This window comes from Cajanus cajan, chromosome 1, assembly GCF_000230855.2.
Source record: "Cajanus cajan strain Asha chromosome 1, NIPB_CcT2T_4, whole genome shotgun sequence".
In the NCBI taxonomy this organism is placed as follows: Eukaryota; Viridiplantae; Streptophyta; class Magnoliopsida; order Fabales; family Fabaceae; genus Cajanus; species Cajanus cajan.
The window spans coordinates 88,017,389-88,037,999 of record NC_138517.1 but is presented as its reverse complement, the minus strand read 5'-3'; the positions used below and the strand labels follow the sequence as shown (position 1 = coordinate 88,037,999).

Here is a 20,611-nt window from a genome sequence, read left to right as displayed (position 1 = left end):
TTTCGTTTATGATTTAATAATTTTTTATTAACCTTTTCTTTAAATTATGTTTAAGCTCATTAATTTAATTAATATTTAGCATATACTTTATGTTAAAAGATGAAATAAAATATAAAAAAATCCACAATTATCGGTCAAACAAAAACAAAATTGTATAAGACTCTAAAATGTAATAAATAAACTAATTACTTTTTTTTTTACAATACAATCTTCTTCTTTGATTTTTTTATTTATCAAATACTTCATTGAAATTTATAAGAAAAAGAAAAGTCTAAATCCAAAAACATAATGGCTTACGTCATGCACGTTCGAAACATGATGTCCATTTCCATGAAATAGTACCTCTTTGACCAGATTTATGCATTAATGTGAACTGCTCCCGTGATAAAATAAAAAATAAAAAAAGTCTCTGGCAGGGACGGAGCCAGGATTTCAATACTGGGGGGCCGAGAATAAATAATATATAATTTATAATAAATGAAAATTAAAGTATCAAAAGCATATAAAAAAAAATATAAAAAAAAATTAAAATTGTTGGAGGGGCCGTGGCACCCGTAGGTCCCCCCTTGGCTCCGTCCTTGGTCTCTGGCATGCACCCAATCTAACTCGTCTAGATACTGTTAAGAACATCCTACACTCTTTTAAACAAATTTCTTTTAATTAATTTAAATTTATTAAAAATTATAAAAGTTTGGCGAGTCTCACATCTATTAATGAATTTATCTCATGATTTTACAGTTTTTAATAAGTATTAATCAATAAAAATAATGCATTAAAAATTATTATAAAAGTATGTTACGCTACTAATACTTTTCTTATTATGATTATTAATTTACTACAAGAAAATTACTTTTTTAGGAGACGAGAATATGGTTTAATGCGAACTGCTCCCATGTATTCTAATTAAATTCGAATAAAATATTAATAATCTATACAAAATATAATAATTAAAATTTCCTACATTACAAATTTTTTTTGCCTTTAGATCTCAAATTGAAATTCGAGTTTAACAAATGACTATAAAATGCTTTGTTTGATCCGTCATTAATATCTGTTTCTTTTTTCTCAATAGAATCATTAACGTCTTCGACAGATAATCCTTTCACCCAAAGAATAAATAATTTTCGATATTTATTTATAGCATGAGAAGACGCGTAATTCTTTCATGCTATATTTGGCCGAGAAGCAAAAAATAAAATAGAAAAATATATAAATTATAATATCTTTTCTTTTATCTAGTTGAAAAAAATAGAGAAAAAAATGACTTTTTAAAAATTAAAAATTGCTTTTCAATTAAATTTTTTTTTCCTCATTCTCACTTTCTTTCCTTAAATTCCTTCTGTTTGAACGGGTCATTGTTATATTTTTCTCTTAAGGCCCACAGCATTAAAGAGTAGCACAAGTAAAATTCAAAACTAGGGAAAGTCGCCTATATCGCCGACGATCTAGAAATTTGAATTCAAAAGTGCACACGTTTTTTATTTTTTAGGTTCGTTCCTAGAGTATCCACCGCCGACAGCAGTGACTAATCTCCTCACTAGGTTGGAGGCACCTCAAAGGGTGGGATAGCTGACCCCAAGATTTAACGCGGCTGCATACACAAGGCAGCATTCGAACCCCTAACCTTATTTAAGCGTGGATCAACCCCTACCGCTGAACCACACGCTTGGGATTACATGTTTTTTTATTATTTGTTAGCAAAGTATATTTAATAATTACATTATAATAAATATAAATAAAACAAATTTGATAAAAATTAAAATATTTACACATCTCAAATATTAGATTTAAAATGATACAATTGGTCAAATCATTAATTTCATTTTTATCAGTTATGACATGAGAGTTGAAATTAAATTTGAGTTTTTTTTTTTGTCATATATACTTACTTATAATTGAAGATGAGGTAAATAATCCATAATTTTATTAAAAATTATCAAAAAAATTGATAGTCAATTTTTTTTTTTTTTTACACATTGATAGTTAACTTTAATTTTATATGGTATCATATCTTCTCATAATCAAATTTAATTAAAATAAAATAGACAACCTACTAATTTGTTAAAATAAAATAGACAACCTACTAATTTATTAAAATAAAAAAGACAACCTACTAATTTATAGAAATAATCAGCCTAAAACAAATTTAAAGTTGGTAGTTCAGCAAACCAGAACCAGCGACTCGTGCCAACGTAGCATTTGGTGGATATCCTACCGAAGTCAAGATGGAAGTCCGGATAATAATGAGTAAGATTTTATACTATCCCTCCTCATACTCACATTTAAATATAATATTTGTATCTAATTTTATAATCACATAGATAATAATTTTAATTTATATTCTCATATTTATATACCCATATTCACATTTATATTTTATATTTTACTTATATATAAAGTAAATAAATCAATAAAAAAAAAATTTTACACAAATAAACATAATATTAATTTATCATATTTTTAATTACAAAAATCTAACATAACAAATCTTATAAATAAATATTACAAAACATTTAATTCTTTTAAGTAAACTTTTAAAAAAAGTCAACATAATAAAAGTTATAATTAAATTTTCAACATCATAATATTGTGTTAACAATATTCTCCAATATCTGTGAAAAGAATTATACAGAAATTAGTTAGACTAAAATTATATATTATAAATTTTAAAAAATAAATATGTAGACATTTGATCTCATTATTGAAATCTTCTCTATATTTTTGTAAATATTTGTCTTCCAAATCTATATATTATTTTGGTCTAATAATATCAATAGAAATTATATGACAAGAAAGTGAATGATTAAATAACTTAAATTAATAATTAAAATCAATAATAAAAAATAAAACAATTTTTATTAGATAAATAAAGTTTAATTATTTATTATATTTGCTTGTATTTCAATAAACTTTGTGCATATATAAGTGTCTCCAAAGTAAATTCATAGAACTTAGAACGATAAAGACTTAAAAATCTACTTTTTGTATTAAATGCAGATTTTAAAGTCATTTAAACTAGTCAACTTTAGTTATAGGATATCTTCATTAGTTGACATACGTGATGATGCATTAAATACTAATATTTTATTTGAATTGTCAATTATATATAATAAAGTTGACAAATATTGAATAAGCTGTTAAGTTGTGTGTTATACTATTACTATAATCATTGCTTAGTTATATTGTTGTATATTGTTTCTTTCATAAGTTTACCTTTTTTTTTCTTATAGTTGGGATTGTGATGACCATATTTGGTATATGAGCAAAGCAAAATTAGGCGGTTAGCTAAAGAGATGGTGATTGTTTTGTATGACTCTTCCAATAAAGTCTTATTTTGAGAGTCCTCAAGTAGCTATATAATGTAAAAAATTATAATTATCTAGTGGTGATGTATATTGTATATGTACTAGATTAGTATATTCCATACACATTCTACTTTATGTATGATTTTGTTTCCACTTTAATGTCAATTTTTCAGTAATAAGTATGATGACCTGTTGGATTGTTACAACAAATACTTGTAAATATATTAAATCCTTACTATATATACTCCCTCCATCACTTTTTATTTTAATATTCAATTCTTCATTGATATTAGTATAAAATAAGAATAAAAAAACACAAATTTTATTTATCAAACCATTTTTATTTATCAAAACTTCAAATAAATGTTTTTTTTTACACCTCAAATAAATGTATTAACAAATTACATATTTTAATTAAAAACTAATGATGGTTCAAGGAACTAATTATATTTATTAAAATTAATTGATTAAACTTAATTATTTTTTAAAAACTTAATTGAATTTAATTATCTTAATTGTAAAAAAGATAAATAACCACTTGTCTTTAATACAAGTTAGTACTGTATTTATGTGTGACTCCAAATGTATTTAAGGTGAATATTCTCTTTTCAATATAATTTATTTTATTCTAAATATCAAAATTTGAATTCTAAATAATTTAGTAAAAAAATATAAATTGTTACATTTATATCAATTAATATTAATAGTATGTACTATTTATTTTATTTTAATTTTAAGATGCTTTAATTAATTACCAAAATATATTATATATTATTATTATTATTTTATCTATAACAAAAAGGTTACAACAACTCATCCACAATCAACATAATTGAGCCCCTTATATACACAAGTATATGTTATTATAATTTGTTACAAACTATCAATCAAAATGCTATATATATATATATATATATATATATATATATGAAGATTTTTAATTAATAATCGAGCAAAGATCCTTTATTTTTTAAATTTTATTTAATATTCGAAATTTTATAATTTAATTTAATTTTTTTATCTATTAAAATTACACATTCAAATCATAATTAGTTATTTCATCAATTAAAATTAATTTTTAAAATTTTGCAAATTAAAAGTTTTTAATAATTATATTTTTTTATATGATAATTAATATTTTTGTTACCAATTACTAAAATTTTAAATATATATATTTTTTCATATTTTATATGTATTCTCTAATACTTGTAATTATATTAAAAAAATCTAATATATATTATTAAACACGATTTATTCATGTGTGTATTTAAAATAATAAATTCACAAAATACATAACGGAATTAATAATTAATGCTCATTCAATTACTCATTATAGAGAGTAATTACATTTAATAAAGCTATTTAATTATACATAATTTTCTCAATTGCGTAAATTTAAATTCATACATGATCTTTATTTGAGTCCGTGCAATTTTCTGCAAAAGTTTTCAAATTAATTAATTAATTTTAAAACTTTGATTCTAGCTTTTAAATTAACATGGTGTCAAAAGAAAACTTTTAAATTAACGTTAAATTAATTTTTAAACTATTTATGCATCTTTTTCTTATTTAATTGAACTTATTTGCATATTTTTCAATTTGTATTTTAATAGTGTGAGTTATTGTAACCTCTTAATATTAAACTCAATTGTATGAGTTGTTTTACCGTGTGATGGATGATATACTTAATAATTATTTAAAAATTTAAATATAAAAATAGATTGTCTCCAATACCCACTTTATATATAATTTTTTTATTAATAATTTTATATAAGAAAGCTGGATGGTTTTAGTTAAAAAATTAAAATATTGAAATTAAAATAATACCAACTTAAATAATGAAATGTTTAATTTTGTTTTAAAATTAATATGTTGTTATATTTTTTAATTGACTTAATTTAAAATACTGAAAATTTGATATTATTAACTCAATTGAAATTAAAATTATTTATAAATTTAATAGATTATCAATGGACCTTAAAGTTTAAGTCGTGAAAGTTATATTAATCATAATTAAAATATTTTACTTAAGAAACTACAATATAAATAACTAAATCAAAAGAAACGATATAATTTAGGAATATAAAAATAATATTATTTTAACATAATATTATCAATATCTAAAAATTGAAACACTTCAACTTAACATTGTCGATATCTAAAACTATAAATAAGTGTTCAGTTTCTTATTCAAGATACTAAATATTAATTTAATAAGATTGTTCATCCAATGAAAATTTAAGGAGAATATTTTAAAAATTATAAACTTCATATATTAATGTAAAGCAACATAACTACATGAAATGAAGGTAAATGCAATCATTATTGTCTTTCATTACTCTAAATAGGATGTCAATCCCTTCTTTGATGTTGTTGGATTTGTAAAGTCTCCTCATCCTCCACTCCAATGGTTATAAAAAGAAGTTCAATTTGCTAAATAAGATTGTATTAAAATATGTTTATATATAAGATTCATAAAATTTATATGATTTTTCATTTTTTAAGAGAGCGATATCACAAAATTCACTATAGGAAATCCTTGTCAAATAAAAAAGTTAACTTGTAAATTATTATTTATATTTGCATACAATAAATTTGCATACAAAAAATATAAATAATTAAAAAAATTATGTATCAAAATAGATGAAAAGAATGTCCAATCTAATATAAATATAAATCCTCTATTGAAAATATTTTTTTTTATGTTTACAATATAAGTGTACCTTAAAAAATTAATAATAAAAATGTAATGATTTGTAATTATAATATAAAATAAAATTAAAACATACCTTTAAATATTTGTTTTACAATATTGGTTAAAAAATAATAAATCAACCTGAAAGAAAAATAAAAATTGTCAAGTAATGACTACAATCAAATAACGTGTATCTTTAATTTTCATTAAATTTTTTAAAGCACAATATTACATGCTAAACACATAAAAGAGATCATATGATCAAAGAAAACAGTAGAGTTTGAAAAGGTGAAAAAGGAAATGAATTAGGAGGATAAATAAAAAATATAACTTTTTAATGTTCACACCTAAATGATTTGATTTTATATTTGGTTGTGAATACTTAATACATGTATTAATTTTTGTTAATCACTTTAATATGTTAATTATTTGGGAAGAGATGTAGAATGAATACAACAATTAATATGAAAAATCAACGTATCTTGATATTTTTTTTGTTTAAAGAACGTGTCTGAGGTTGGACAGGAAAACAAGATGATTTGATATTATTAAGATAAGATTAAGATTACCTAGCAACCAAGGTTTATTTTAAGGACAAAATAGTGAGTTGCCACAAATGTTTATTTTAAGAAAAAAAAAAACATTAAAAAAATTGTAAAATAGAAAAATGGTATTCAAAAACAGATTTTAAGTTTTAAAGTTGATTATGTGTAAGAAATGTATTAATACGTTACAACACTGATCGTAAAAATAAATTATCTTTAATTAATTAAATAAATTATTTATAACATTTAAAATATTTATCTCATTCTCAAATTAATAAAATTAACAATGTCAATCAAATATATTTTATTTAATAAGTGTGTATATTATATTTTAATAAATACTAAAATTATTTATTATTATTATTGTTGTTATTTTTATTATTATTATGAAAAAAATGAGAGATAATATTATTATTTTCATTATGACTCAACAAGAATGATTTTTTGTTCCTATGTATTTCCATATATAATGAAAAATCAAATTCATGTAATTCTTTAAAGAAAATATTTGTGTGAGAATTCTTTTTAATTGATTTTTTTTTTGTTTTTTTTATTAAATTTAAAATTTTTGAATTATCACAACTCATATGTGAGGTATAAAATTGACATAAGTGTACACCAAAACTAACTCAACATAATATTTAATTATTATTATTATTATTATTATTATTATTAAGACTATGAAATTGTCATAATCCATGTTTCAAAAATTTATAAGGTCAAAAAATACATCACATTTAATAGATCCATTTGTCTATAAATGAGTAATTAATTTGTGATTTAAATAAAATAAGATAAAAGTACAAGCAAAACTAGTGTGACATTTATTCGAATATGCTACATATACCTAAAGAAAATAATGAAATAATTCGGAAATGAAGTATCAGAGAGGCAAAGTCAATTTGAGTCCCTTGGTTAAGAAAGATTCCAACGTAGTGCAGGAATATGTTTTTTTTTTAACTTCATCATATCTAATAGCAAAAAAGTAAAAGATAGTAAGAAAGACACTAATGCAGTAAAAACGAAACGCATGCTGAGATATTCAACAAGATCTGACAAACTTTACAGATCAAAAGTAACTTGTTAAGTTTGACATTATAAGCGTAACAACACAAGCAAAATAAAAATCTAACAATGAGATAGTGTGCATAATGAATATTCAAAAGTATAATTATAATTAAAAGAGAACAAGCATTTCACGTGGTGATCTTGAAACTGGCATGCAGACACAATCTTGGTTCAATCTGATGTGTTTTAGTGTTGGTGCGCTGAATTATTTTGCTTGGTATAATGGTTGGAGAGTCGTGGTGCACTACGCGAGGCTACGTGACTTTATATGTAGGGGAAGGTTTTCTCTTCTATTTTAGAAACCAACTGCATGTTTTTAAAAGATAAAGGACCGCATGTGAATGTTTTATGTCGAGTGAATGCGTGCCTGAAAGAGTGACCTCGGTGTTTTGAGTAATGTGTAAAGACTCGGTGTTTTGAGTAATGTGTAAAGAATGAGCTCTATGGGGTCATAAATGGAGGAAGCCGTTGATGCATGAAAGAGATGCAAGGGTTTGGAGTCTTTTATTATGCGTGGTAAAAAAATGTTTATGTATGCTTGAATGACAGAAAGATGATGAGAGTGTGAATATATTAGTTCGTGAAGGGCTGTGAGATCCCCCGAAAGTGAGTGTGAATATGTAGAAGAAGGAAAATCCATAGAGTCCCCTCTGCGTGTGCGACCAATCCCCTAAAATCTCTCCCTTCAGCTTTGGCGTCTCATAAGGTCTCCCTCTTTTTTGAGAGCAAATATAACACATCTGTATGAAATATTTGGATGGATAGTTGGTGGTTGGCAGAACTAGTGACGGATGATATTAAAAAATACTTCAAATTTAAATATTAAAAGCATACGTGAGCATAGATCATGCAATAAGCCTGAGCCAAGCCATGAAATCGCGAAAGATTTCATGACCTTAAATTCCTCCTATGCTTTCTCCATGACTGATGTTTAGCTAGCGTATTTCCCTTCAAATAAGTCGTCGATAGGTATGTCTTAAAATGGCTTGCATAGGTTAATTTAATTGTCTTATATAGATATGATTGAATATTCTATTATAATCAATATATACATTCCCTTTTCAAATTTCAAGGCAGATTGGTTAATGAATCTATTGTTTCAAAAAAACGAATTTATGAATTATTGGATTATTTTGTGTTTTCCAGGGTGGCCTGCACAACCTTACCAAGTTCAACAAGCACTATGGTCTATCAAAAGAAACAAATGATATCATGTTTATCATTAAAACATATCGAACTCTCTCCTGCATGGGTCCGTACCCTTCTGAGTTCTGATCAAAGAACTTGAAGGCAGTTTTGGATTTGTGATCTATGACAACAAGGATGGAACCTTTTCTTTGTTGCATCTGTAAGCCCCTTTCTTGATCTCTACATGGTGCAACATGTATATTAGATTTGTGTGATTTGACAATGTATACATTGTTTGCAGTTTATAGTTCAGTTATAATTTCTGTGTTTCTGCAACTTATATCCAACTGGTATGTACATTTGTTTTCTCTCTACTTTTGCAAAATCAGGTTTTGTAATTTAGAGTTTGGAAAAATCTAATTATAATGTATAATTATGAGTTATGCAAATGAATGTGTGTACATGTTAGACTATATTTTGATTTGTTGTTACCTCACCCATCGACGGATCCACATTATGAGTAGCGGGGACACTTACTATTTCACACATACATATTTTTTTTATTTTAAAAAAATAATATATTTTTAAAATAAAAATTATATTTTAATAAAATAAATATATATATTTAAATTATCATACGTATAAAATATAGATTTAGAAAAAAGATTCATTTATTTGATATTTGTCAAATTTTTGAAGAATATTAATTCTCTTATGTGATAAAGAATACTTCTTATTTTACAGAGGTTTTAAAACTTTCCTTAAATTATTAAAATCTGCCATTTTTTTGTTTAATTTGTAGAGGTTTATAACCTCCTCTAATTAAAATATTATTTTAATTTGTAGAGGTTTATAACCTCCTCTAATTAAAAAATATTTTCCCACTTAAATATTTTTTCTCTAAAAGTTAAAATAAAAGGAAATTAGTATGTGATTCTACAAGTACTTCCCTCTCAAAAGATAAAAAAAATCTTTTCATTTCCCTCTTAAAAGAATCAGAAAAAGAAAACCCTAAACCCTCTTTATCAGTACATGGCTCCTTAATGTATCCAAAATCCTGTGATGATTCCGGTGGCTCCAAAGTGAACCCTAAATCCCGTTTGCACCATTTTGATTCCTTCTGCCTTGGACGCTCTTCCTCTGCTTTGTATTTACAAGGTTAGCTTCACCTTTCCAAACTTCATTTGCAGTGATATTTTATTTATTTGGAGAGTTAAATCACTATTCATATATTGGTGTTTGTTTAACGTTTGAATACATGGCTAATGCTTTTGACTCATTCCTCCTTTTTCAAATCCCTTAAAGCTGCCTATGGATAATCTAATCCATCAATATCATAATTACACCCACGAGAATTTTATTTTATTCATATATATCTTTTTGAAGTTTGGATAAAGATAAACGTAAACGCAGGAGACGGAGATCTATGAGAGTTCCTAGAAAAAGATGTTAGGTCCAGAGTAGGCTTAATAGTTACTCACAGCTAAAACAAGAGATGAGTAAAAAGAGACAAGGGAGAAAATAACCACAGTAAAAATATTATTTACTGAAAGGGAGGAAATTACAACACTTCTCTCTCTATAACTTACTCCTTTGAATTAGGAGACTACTACTACCGAGAACAGATCTCAAGGTGTATAAGAGAGGAAGAGAGAAGAGAAGAAGATTTGGGATGAAAATTATGGTTTTCAGCTTCCCTATTTATAGGAAAGTCCCAATGGCATTTTCGTAATTTCTCCTAAACTTTTAATATTATTTTATTATCATGTGGGACCCGCTTTTAATTTTAAATTAAAAAACCACCGAAAGTGTTTTCGGTGCTGGCCGCCACAGCTGTCTAACATTTCTCCCACTTGAAGATTATGATTAAGTTAATCATATCTTCACACCATTTCTTCTTTATTGATACTTCATGTTGCTTATGTCTTCAATAGGCCAAATAAGGATCGACACCATGTAAACTTGTCAGTGTTGACAGGCTTTGTCATTACGTCTGCTATGTTGTCTTTTGTATGGATCTTTTGCATATCCACTTTTCCTTCTTCTACTACTTCACGAACAAAGTGATATTGAATTCCTATGTGCTTTGTCCTGGAATGAAAGGCTGGATTCCTTGCAATGTGCAAGGCACTCTGACTGTCACAATACACAGTAATTTTCTCCTGCTTGTGCCCGAGTTCTTCCAGTAACCTTTGAATCCAAATTGCTTCCTTGCATGCTTGCGTAGCTGCCATGTATTCAGCTTCTGTAGTAGATAGAGCTACAACAGTCTGTAACTTAGACAACCAGCTCACTGCTCCTCCAGCAAGTGTAAACACATAACCAGTAGTAGATTTTCGTTTATCCAGATCTCCTGCAAAATCTGAATCAACATAGCCTCTGACAACAAACTCCGATCCTTCAAAACATAATGCAACATCTGAGGTTCCTTTGATATATCTAAGGATCCTCTTTACAATACTCCAATGCTCTCTACCAGGATCTGCCATAAACCTACTGACCGCTCCCACTGCTTGTGCAATGTCTGGTCTCGTACAAATCATGGCATACATAAGGCTTCCCACCGCTGATGCATACGGCACTCGAGACATTTCCATCCTCTCTGCTTCATTGCTAGGACTCATACTTGAGGATAATTTGTAATTGACAGGAAGTGGGGTAGTAATTGGCTTACAGTCTTGCATGTTGAAGCGCCGCAAGACTTTCAATAAATAATTCTTCTGAGAAAGCCAAATCCTCCTGTTTTTTCTGTCTCGGTGAATTTGCATCCCTAAAATCTTGTTTGCTGGTCCCAAGTCCTTCATATCAAACTCCCTAGCCAATTGTGCCTTTAATTCTTGGATCTGATCTTTGTTGGGGCCTACCACCAACATGTCATCCACATACAACAGCAAGATGATGAAATCATTGTCATCAAACCTATTGTAGTACGTACAATGGTCTGAACTCAGTCTGTTGTAACCAAGGCTAATAATGAAGGAATCAAATCTCTTATACCAACACCTTGGCGCCTGCTTTAAACCGTACAGAGATTTGGTCAACCTACAAACCAAGTTTTCTTTTCCTTGTTCTTTAAAGCCTTCTGGTTGGAGCATATATATTTCTTCTTGGAGTTCCCCATGAAGAAAAGCAGTCTTTACATCAAGTTGCTCAAGATGTAAATTAAATGCAGCACACATAGCCAGAACAACTCTGATTGTGGTTAATCGAACAACTGGCGAGAATATCTCGTTAAAATCAATGCCCTCTTTCTGAGCATATCCCTTAACCACCAATCTTGCACGATATCTCTCCACTTGATCATTGCCATCACGTTTGATCTTATAGACCCATTTGCAACCAATGGCTTTTCGACCTTTTGGAAGATCAACAAGTTCCCATGTTTTATTTCTATGTAAGGCCTCTATTTCTTCATGCATTGCTGCCATCCACTGAGAAACATCAGAACTCCTCAACGCCTCTTGAAAGGTTGATGGTTCTCCTTCTTCAGTTAAGAGACAGTACGCATCATGACTTGCCATAACATAGTCTGAATGCCAAGATGGTCTCCTTCTCTCACGTCTTATTTGTTGAACTTCTTCATCATTGGCTTCATCTGGTTCTTGTTCCTCATGCTCTTGTTCTGCTTCAGAGGTGTCATCCTTTTTAGACTTTCCTCCTATCTCCACTATACTGGTGTCTTTGATAGTGCTGTCATTTTCCTGCTCCTTTTGCAGTTCAGTTTCTGCAAACACTACATCCCTGCTAACAACAACCTTGCGGGCAGTGGGATCCCACAAGCGATACCCCTTAACATTGTCAGCATAACCCAAGAATATACATTTCCTGGATTTTGGGTCCAGCTTTGTTCTTTCTTGGGAGTTGTACATCACGTACACCGGACATCCAAACACATGTAATGAAGAATAATTTGATGGTTTTCCATTCCACATCTCCATTGGTGTTTTCAAACCAATTGCTGTTGATGGTGAGCGATTGATCAAATAACAAGCAGTTTTGACTGCTTCTGCCCAGAAAGACTTGGCTAATCCTGCAGTTCTCAACATAGCTCTTGTCCTTTCTAGAAGAGTTCGATTCATCCGCTCTGCTACCCCCATTCTGCTGAGGTGTATGAGCAACTGTAAATTGCCTCTTGATACCCTCTTGCTTGCAGAATGCCAGAAAATCACCATCTATATATTCTCCTCCATTGTCTGTCCTTAAGCACTTAATCCTTTTTCCAGTATCAAGTTCTACTTGTGCTTTAAATTCCTTGAATACTGGGAACACATCTGACTTCTTCTTGATTGGGTACACCCACAATCTCCGGGAATAATCATCAATAAATGATACAAAATATTTTGCTCCTCCCATGGAAATTTCTGGTGATTCCCAAACATCAGAATGGATCAAGTCAAGTATGTGTTTGCTCCTTGTAGTTACTTTGGCAAATTGTAATCTATGTTGCTTGCTTGTCACACAGTGCTCACAAAATGGTAAGGTTACCATTTTAAGCCCTGACAAGAGATTACGTTCCGCAAGAATTTTCAGGCCTCGCTCTGACATATGTCCTAGTCTACGATGCCACATCATCGTTGCCTCTTCTTGACTTATTGCTGCAACTGATGCATCTGCTTCTTGCAACGTTTCTCCCAAAAGCAAGTATAGATTTGATGTGATCTTCTCAGCTTTCATCACCACCAAATTGCCTTTAACTACCTTCAAGATTCCACCTTCAACGTGGATCTTGCACTTGAGATCATCTAGTTGCCCAATGGACAATAGATTCTTTTTCAAGCCCTTCACATGTCGTACCCCTTGAATTGTACGAATAGTACCATCATACATTTTTAATTTGATAGTACCAACTCCAGCAATTTCCAAAGCATGATCATTTCCCATAAATACGGATCCTCCTGAGATTGATTCATAAGTGCAAAACCAATCTCTATTTGGAGTCATGTGCCAGGTTGCACCTGAATCCAATATCCAACATTCATGGAGTTGTTTTTCGCCTCTGGAACTTATTGCTTCACTGTACAAGATTTCTCCATCTTCTTGGGTACTAGCAACACAACCTTGAGAGGTTGACGCTTCAGAATTCTTCCCTCCTCCACTCTTCTTGTGCCAACAATCTTTCTTCATGTGCCCTCTCATGCCACAATTATAGCATTTGAGGTTCTTCCTTCCTCGAGATTTTGATCTACCATGATTTTGACTCCCACTGGAGCCACGTTCCATTGATCTTCCTCTCATCATCGTCAAAGCTTCTGCTTGCTTTGAACTTTCCAGTCTGTCTTCCTTATTCTTTCGCCTGGACTCTTCTTCAAGAATAGCTCCGGCAACATCCTCAAAGGATAGACGACCAACAACATTATTGTTTGTTATGTTGATGATGAGTTGATCATATGAATCTGGTAAACTCTGAAGTAGAAGCTCCGCACGTTCATTTTCCACTATGTTGAAATCAGCTGTTGAAAGCTGAGCAAATAGCGTATTCAGATTGTTGATGTGGTCCGTCACTGCTGTGGACTCACTCATTCGAAGAGTGTAGAGTTTCCTCTTTAAGAATATTCTGGTGTGAAGTGACTTGACCTCGTATAATTTTACGAGCGTGTCCCAAATCTCCTTTGCAGTTGTCTTCTCTGCTATGCTCGACAAAACTGAATCAGCCATTGCTAAGTGCAAATTGGCAACAGCATTGTCATCCATTTCTCTCCACTTTTCATCAGTAATATCTGATGGCCTGTCTTCAATTGCTTTAAGACAGTTGTCTTTTCTCAAAATTGCTCTTATCTTCAATTTCCACAGGGAAAAATTGTTCCCGTTGAACTTCTCTATCTCAAACTTTGCTGCCATAATTTCTTCTATTAAACCGACTTAAGTAACTTCCACTAGAATAGTACCGCCTACTGGAACAATGATAAAATCCAGTAACAAGAATAATTCTTTTCTGATGTGACTGATCAGACAATACTGCAGCCACAGAGCATACTAAGAAATTTTCTCCGACACTATACCAATGTACACCACAGCGGAATAATAAACAACCTAGTGGCTCTGATACCACTGTTAGGTCCAGAGTAGGCTTAATAGTTACTCACAGCTAAAACAAGAGATGAGTAAAAAGAGACAAGGGAGAAAATAACCACAGTAAAAATATTATTTACTGAAAGGGAGGAAATTACAACACTTCTCTCTCTATAACTTACTCCTTTGAATTAGGAGACTACTACTACCGAGAACAGATCTCAAGGTGTATAAGAGAGGAAGAGAGAAGAGAAGAAGATTTGGGATGAAAATTATGGTTTTCAGCTTCCCTATTTATAGGAAAGTCCCAATGGCATTTTCGTAATTTCTCCTAAACTTTTAATATTATTTTATTATCATGTGGGACCCGCTTTTAATTTTAAATTAAAAAACCACCGAAAGTGTTTTCGGTGCTGGCCGCCACAGCTGTCTAACAAAAGAGAGGCGGAGGAGCAGTGTAGCGAAATCCTAGATCGTCTTCCTCCTCCTCCTTCCCCCGCACTTTGAGAAGCCATCACCTGGGCGAGGCGCTGAGCTGCGACTTTTGCAGCAACATTCTGAGTCCTTTTGACGCTTGAGATTCCGGTGAGGGTGAGGGAGGACGAACGAGAATGCCTGTTACGTGACTGAAACGGCTCATGTGGATCCTCCTCTTGGTGACGTGTCTCAACTGGATTGCGTGGTTCCCATTCTTGCTATTCGACACCGACTGGATGGGCCGCGAGGTCTTCGGAGGAACGGTTGCGGCCCGCCCCGTGAATATAAAACGGGGCTAAGGTTTTTTCTCAAAACTCAGGACTTTTGTTTTTCGATTCGAAAAATTTTATTTGGACTGTGCTTCAAAATAAATTTGTGGGCTTGGCTCTTGTTTCTTGTTTGAGCTAGAAAAGACAACCAACAAATTGTTTTCAAGTATTTTCTGATTGTGAACCGTCAGTTTAATTACAAAATATGCTACTAAATAGTGCCACTCGTGACACTAATGGATTCATTTTTCAATAAAGGTGCAGAGGGAGGACTAATATATGTGCCCTACCCTATATACTCAGTTAATCCTTAATTTCAACAAACAAAAAATAAAAATGAGAGAAATAGAAAAGGATCGGATAAATATGTTATAATAATAACAGATCATATTAACTCATAAAATAAAAGATATAATTGAATCTCTTAGTTATCCAAAGTTTGAGGCTCCAGTGGATACATCGTGATTGTATTGAATGCATTTAACTTTTGCATTATAATTTGCAAACAGCAGTATAGCTTTTTCGTGACGCTCTTTGTATAGGGAAACTTCTTTACTTTTCTTCAATTATCCACTTATTTCTCTTTAAGAAAAAGGTTAAAAGTGGTTTACAAAAGAAAAGTCAAAGAGCTTTATGCAGCGCGAAGACACAGTACCAACCTAACAATTTCTGTTGGTTCATTTGTTCAGATTACTTACAGCATACCCTTTGCTCTGGCATCCATATTCTCCAGCACCTCAAGGGCAGGCCAAGGTAAGACAATCAATCATAAATAACTAGCCACTTTTAGTTAACAATTCCGTTAAATTGATAAAAATGCTTAACCTTTTGTGTTAAATAGTAAAAATATATATAATACTATATATTTTTCTTTATTTCAGTATTTTTTACTCAATTTTTTTCTTAGAAATTTTTTCGCTGGATGGAAAAATTAGAATAAATGACATTGACAATCCTTAAAATTTCCTGAGATTTAACATAAGTTCTAGTTTTTATATCTCACACTAACTTCTTTAATTATTAAAAAATATTATATTAACATCTCTTATATAATACTAACTTTCCTTATTTGTTTTTAAAGCTTGTAGCTGAAGTTCTTTAGAGGAACAATTTAGCTGGTGCAATATTCACCTCTTTCTGTGGAGGTGCTGAAATTTAGCTGGTGCAATAATACACAATGTTCTCTTAAAATTGTTTGACATATGTCTATAGTTAATTAATTTATTCATATTATTAAGGAAATATATTTTGTAATTGGTAGGGGTGAATATTAAGCTAATATATAGTTTTGTAGGTAGATTTTATAGTTAACCAACAATATTGAGCCACATCTCTTCATTAACATCATTGTCTAATTTTCTTCATTTTGACTAGTTCTTAATACTCTTTATCTCAAGTTAGGTCTATAAGTAAACATACATGATCAAAGTAATAACTATGCATAAGTTTGGAATATTAAAATAATTGTTTGGAATTGATTTTTTTTTATTGATTGTCATTATGATATAGTATGTGTGATACACCCTTGTATATATATATAGTATATATAACTAACTATTTTTTCTTTTCTTATTTCAGCCAAATGATGCTTCAAGTGTTCCTAATACACCTTTGGATGCAAGAGGATCTTCTAGTGCTAACAACCCTTAGTTTGCTTATAATGTATTTTGGATTTAAAGTTTAATTAGTTCAAGACTAATATTACTTTGTTATGGATTTTATGTCATACTTTGATTTACAATAGAAATTTGAATTGTAAATTTTTGAACTATACACTGTTATTTTTGTTATTGGAAATATAATTTCTACGTCCACATTATGAGTATTTTTTTATTACATTTTTTTATAGATATCATAAGAAAATGGGAAATTGTAATACATGTAAATTATGAAATTAAAATAAGTATAAAAAATTGTCATATACAAGAAAATAGGGAGAATTAGAAACTCGACTGTAAAATCTCTATTGTTAGAATGCTTAAAAAAAAAACCTTCATAGTTAGTATAGTTTTAAAACATCTTTCAATAAACCTTCATAGTTAGCGTAGTTTTAAAGCCTCCTTTAAAAAACCTCCATAGTTAGTGTAGGTTTAAAACCTCCTTTAAAAAACCTCCATAGTTAGCGTAGGTTTAAAACCTCCTTTAGAAAACCTCCACAATTAGTGTAGGTTTAAAACCTCCACAAAAAAACCTCCGCAAAATACTATCGATACCAGAGGTTTTTAAAAACTCCCGCTAATTGCTTGTGGCGAATGTAACTGCGGAGGTTTTTGAAAACCTCTGCAATTTATTTTGCGGAGGGTAAAAACCTCCACTAAACGCAAAAATAACCTCTATTATTTAGCACATTTGTTGTAGTGACAAGCACTATGGTCTATCAAAAGAAACAAATGATATCATGTTTATCATTAAAACATATCGAACTCTCTCCTGCATGGGTCCGTACCCTTCTGAGTTCTGATCAAAGAACTTGAAGGCAGTTTTGGATTTGTGATCTATGACAACAAGGATGGAACCTTTTCTTTGTTGCATCTGTAAGCCCCTTTCTTGATCTCTACATGGTGCAACATGTATATTAGATTTGTGTGATTTGACAATGTATACATTGTTTGCAGTTTATAGTTCAGTTATAATTTCTGTGTTTCTGCAACTTATATCCAACGGTATGCACATTTGTTTTCTCTCTACTTTTGCAAAATCAGGTTTTGCAATTTAGAGTTTGGAAAAATCTAATTATAATGTATAATTATGAGTTATGAATGAATGTGTGTACATGTTAGACTATATTTTGATTTGTTGTTACCTCACCCATCGACGGATCCACATTATGAGTAGTGGGGACACTTACTATTTCACACATACATATTTATTTTTTTTATTTTAAAAAGTAATATATTTTTAAAATAAAATTATATTTTAATAAAATAAATAAATATATTTAAATTATCATATGTATAAAATATAGATTTAGAAAAGAGATTCATTTATTTGATATTTGTCAAATTTTTGAAGAATATTAATTCTCTTATATGATAAAGAATACTTCTTAATAACGAATCAATTTTCTTAAAAAATCTAATTAATTAATATATATATATATATATATATATATATATATATATATATATCTTAATACTCACATATATAATGTAATATATTAAAAAAATCAATTTTTGATAAAATAAAATTTACAGTATGCATGTTTACCTTTTGCGTTTTCTAGTTATTGTATATGTTGATTAAAAAAATTAAAATAAGAAAAATCAGAAGATTTATGTTCCATTTAGAATTGTTATTATAAAATATATTTTAAAATAAGTTATCATCTAAAAATATATATTAAATATTAAAAATGTGTTTATATCATAAATAAATTAAACTTAATTTTTATAAAATTTAACATTTTTTTAATAATGTTAAATTATTATAAAGTAGGTCTTTAAGATTGTAATTCTAGTCAAACAATTAAAAAATGTCTATGATAGATAAATAAGTCATATTTAGAATAGATATTTTTTAAAGAAAATTAATTTCAAACCTATTAAATTATAATAAAATTTAGTCTAACCTAATTTATTTTCATCTTTACTTGTAATCGTAGATATAAAAACTTGTAAAAAATAATTATGATATATATTTATGCTTTTAAAAGTTATATGTAAAATTTTTAATAATACAATATATGAATAAGTATTGTTCCTTCTATTTAAAATTTCTGGATCCGTTAATGACCTCACCTATGATTATGGAAATTTGTAATATGAATAACAAGTTATAGCTTTTGACTTTTAATTTCTTAAGCCGGTATATGTTAATATTAAATCTTTCTTTACAAAATGAAGTTGGACAGGAGAAAATCATGATTAGGGATGACAAATAAATTCGTAACCGTGGATAATATCCGAATTTGTCTTGATTTTGACGAAAAATACCCGGTTTGATCGGGTACGGATATGAGTACAGATAAAATTTGATATATTAAATCGGGTACGAATATATACTTATCTGTTCTGTACTTGTACTGTCCCCGTCCTCATCCTCAATTTAATACTCACCCTAATTTAATTGTGTTAAAGAATTTTAATATTTCATTATATATAATTATTTAATATAATGTAAAATATTTATAATTATTTAATTATTAAGAAATCTCTTGATTAAAATATGAGATAGTGAAATAATCTAATTATAATTATAATATAATAAAAAAATAATTTAAAAATATTGTATATTTTTTTTATAAAAAATAAAATAAAATAATTTTTAACGGGTACAGGTACATTGGGACGGGGACGAGGATAAAAATGAGGACGGGAATGAAAATTATATATTTGACAAGTACAAATACAAATACAGAGATAAATTTGACTTACAGGAACAGGGACGAGGACGAGTATCATAAAACCTCCTTGCCATTCCTAATCAAGACCTGTGGGAACGTGGGAGCAGTGTAGGCAAAAGGGTTGTTGTTAATATTAAGTTCGAATTCAGAAGACAGACAGGGAAGAGATAGATACATGCCATTTTTTTTATCATCATTTCTATTATAAACTCACTCGAGGCCAGCGTTTTAGCCCTTTCCAGGGAGACTGTGAATAAATGTGTTTAAGATTGCATTGCATCTAAAAACAGTAGTGAATTAGGCCTGTTGCAACTATTTCCTGCCCTTTTTGCTGCAGTAACAGAGTTGGGTATTTTCATGTTTTTACAGGATTTGGACAGAAGAATTAAAATAGATTATTTTTAAAATCAATTTTCCTATATTAAACATGAGTGAAATTAATTCAATTTTTATTATAATCATTTATAAATTAAATATTAACACCATAATATAAATTATTTATTATAAATTTAAAATATAATATATATATATATACTAATATATAAAAATGATACTTTTTTCAGTAACTACCTTGGTCTCCATTTTTTTACTATTATATTCTTTTATTTTAAAAAATTAAAAAAAATATTTTTTAATAAAATTTAAAAACTTGAAATTAAATACTAATATATAAAAATGATACTTTTTTTAGTAATCATCTTGATCTCCACTTTTTTTAGACTATTATATCTTTTTATTTTAAAAAAATTTTAAAATTTTTTTTAATAAAATTT

The 20,611-nt window shown here is 29.0% G+C and overlaps 1 long non-coding RNA gene across 1 annotated transcript; it reads left to right on the top strand.

Annotated features, from left to right (window-relative positions):
- Positions 1-14,511: 14,511 nt before the first annotated feature.
- On the top strand, positions 14,512-17,321 carry LOC109803297 (uncharacterized). The gene is made up of 3 exons (XR_002240164.3): positions 14,512-15,527; positions 16,186-16,249; positions 17,075-17,321. It is a non-coding gene; the product is annotated as an uncharacterized LOC109803297 (long non-coding RNA).
- Positions 17,322-20,611: the final 3,290 nt, after the last annotated feature.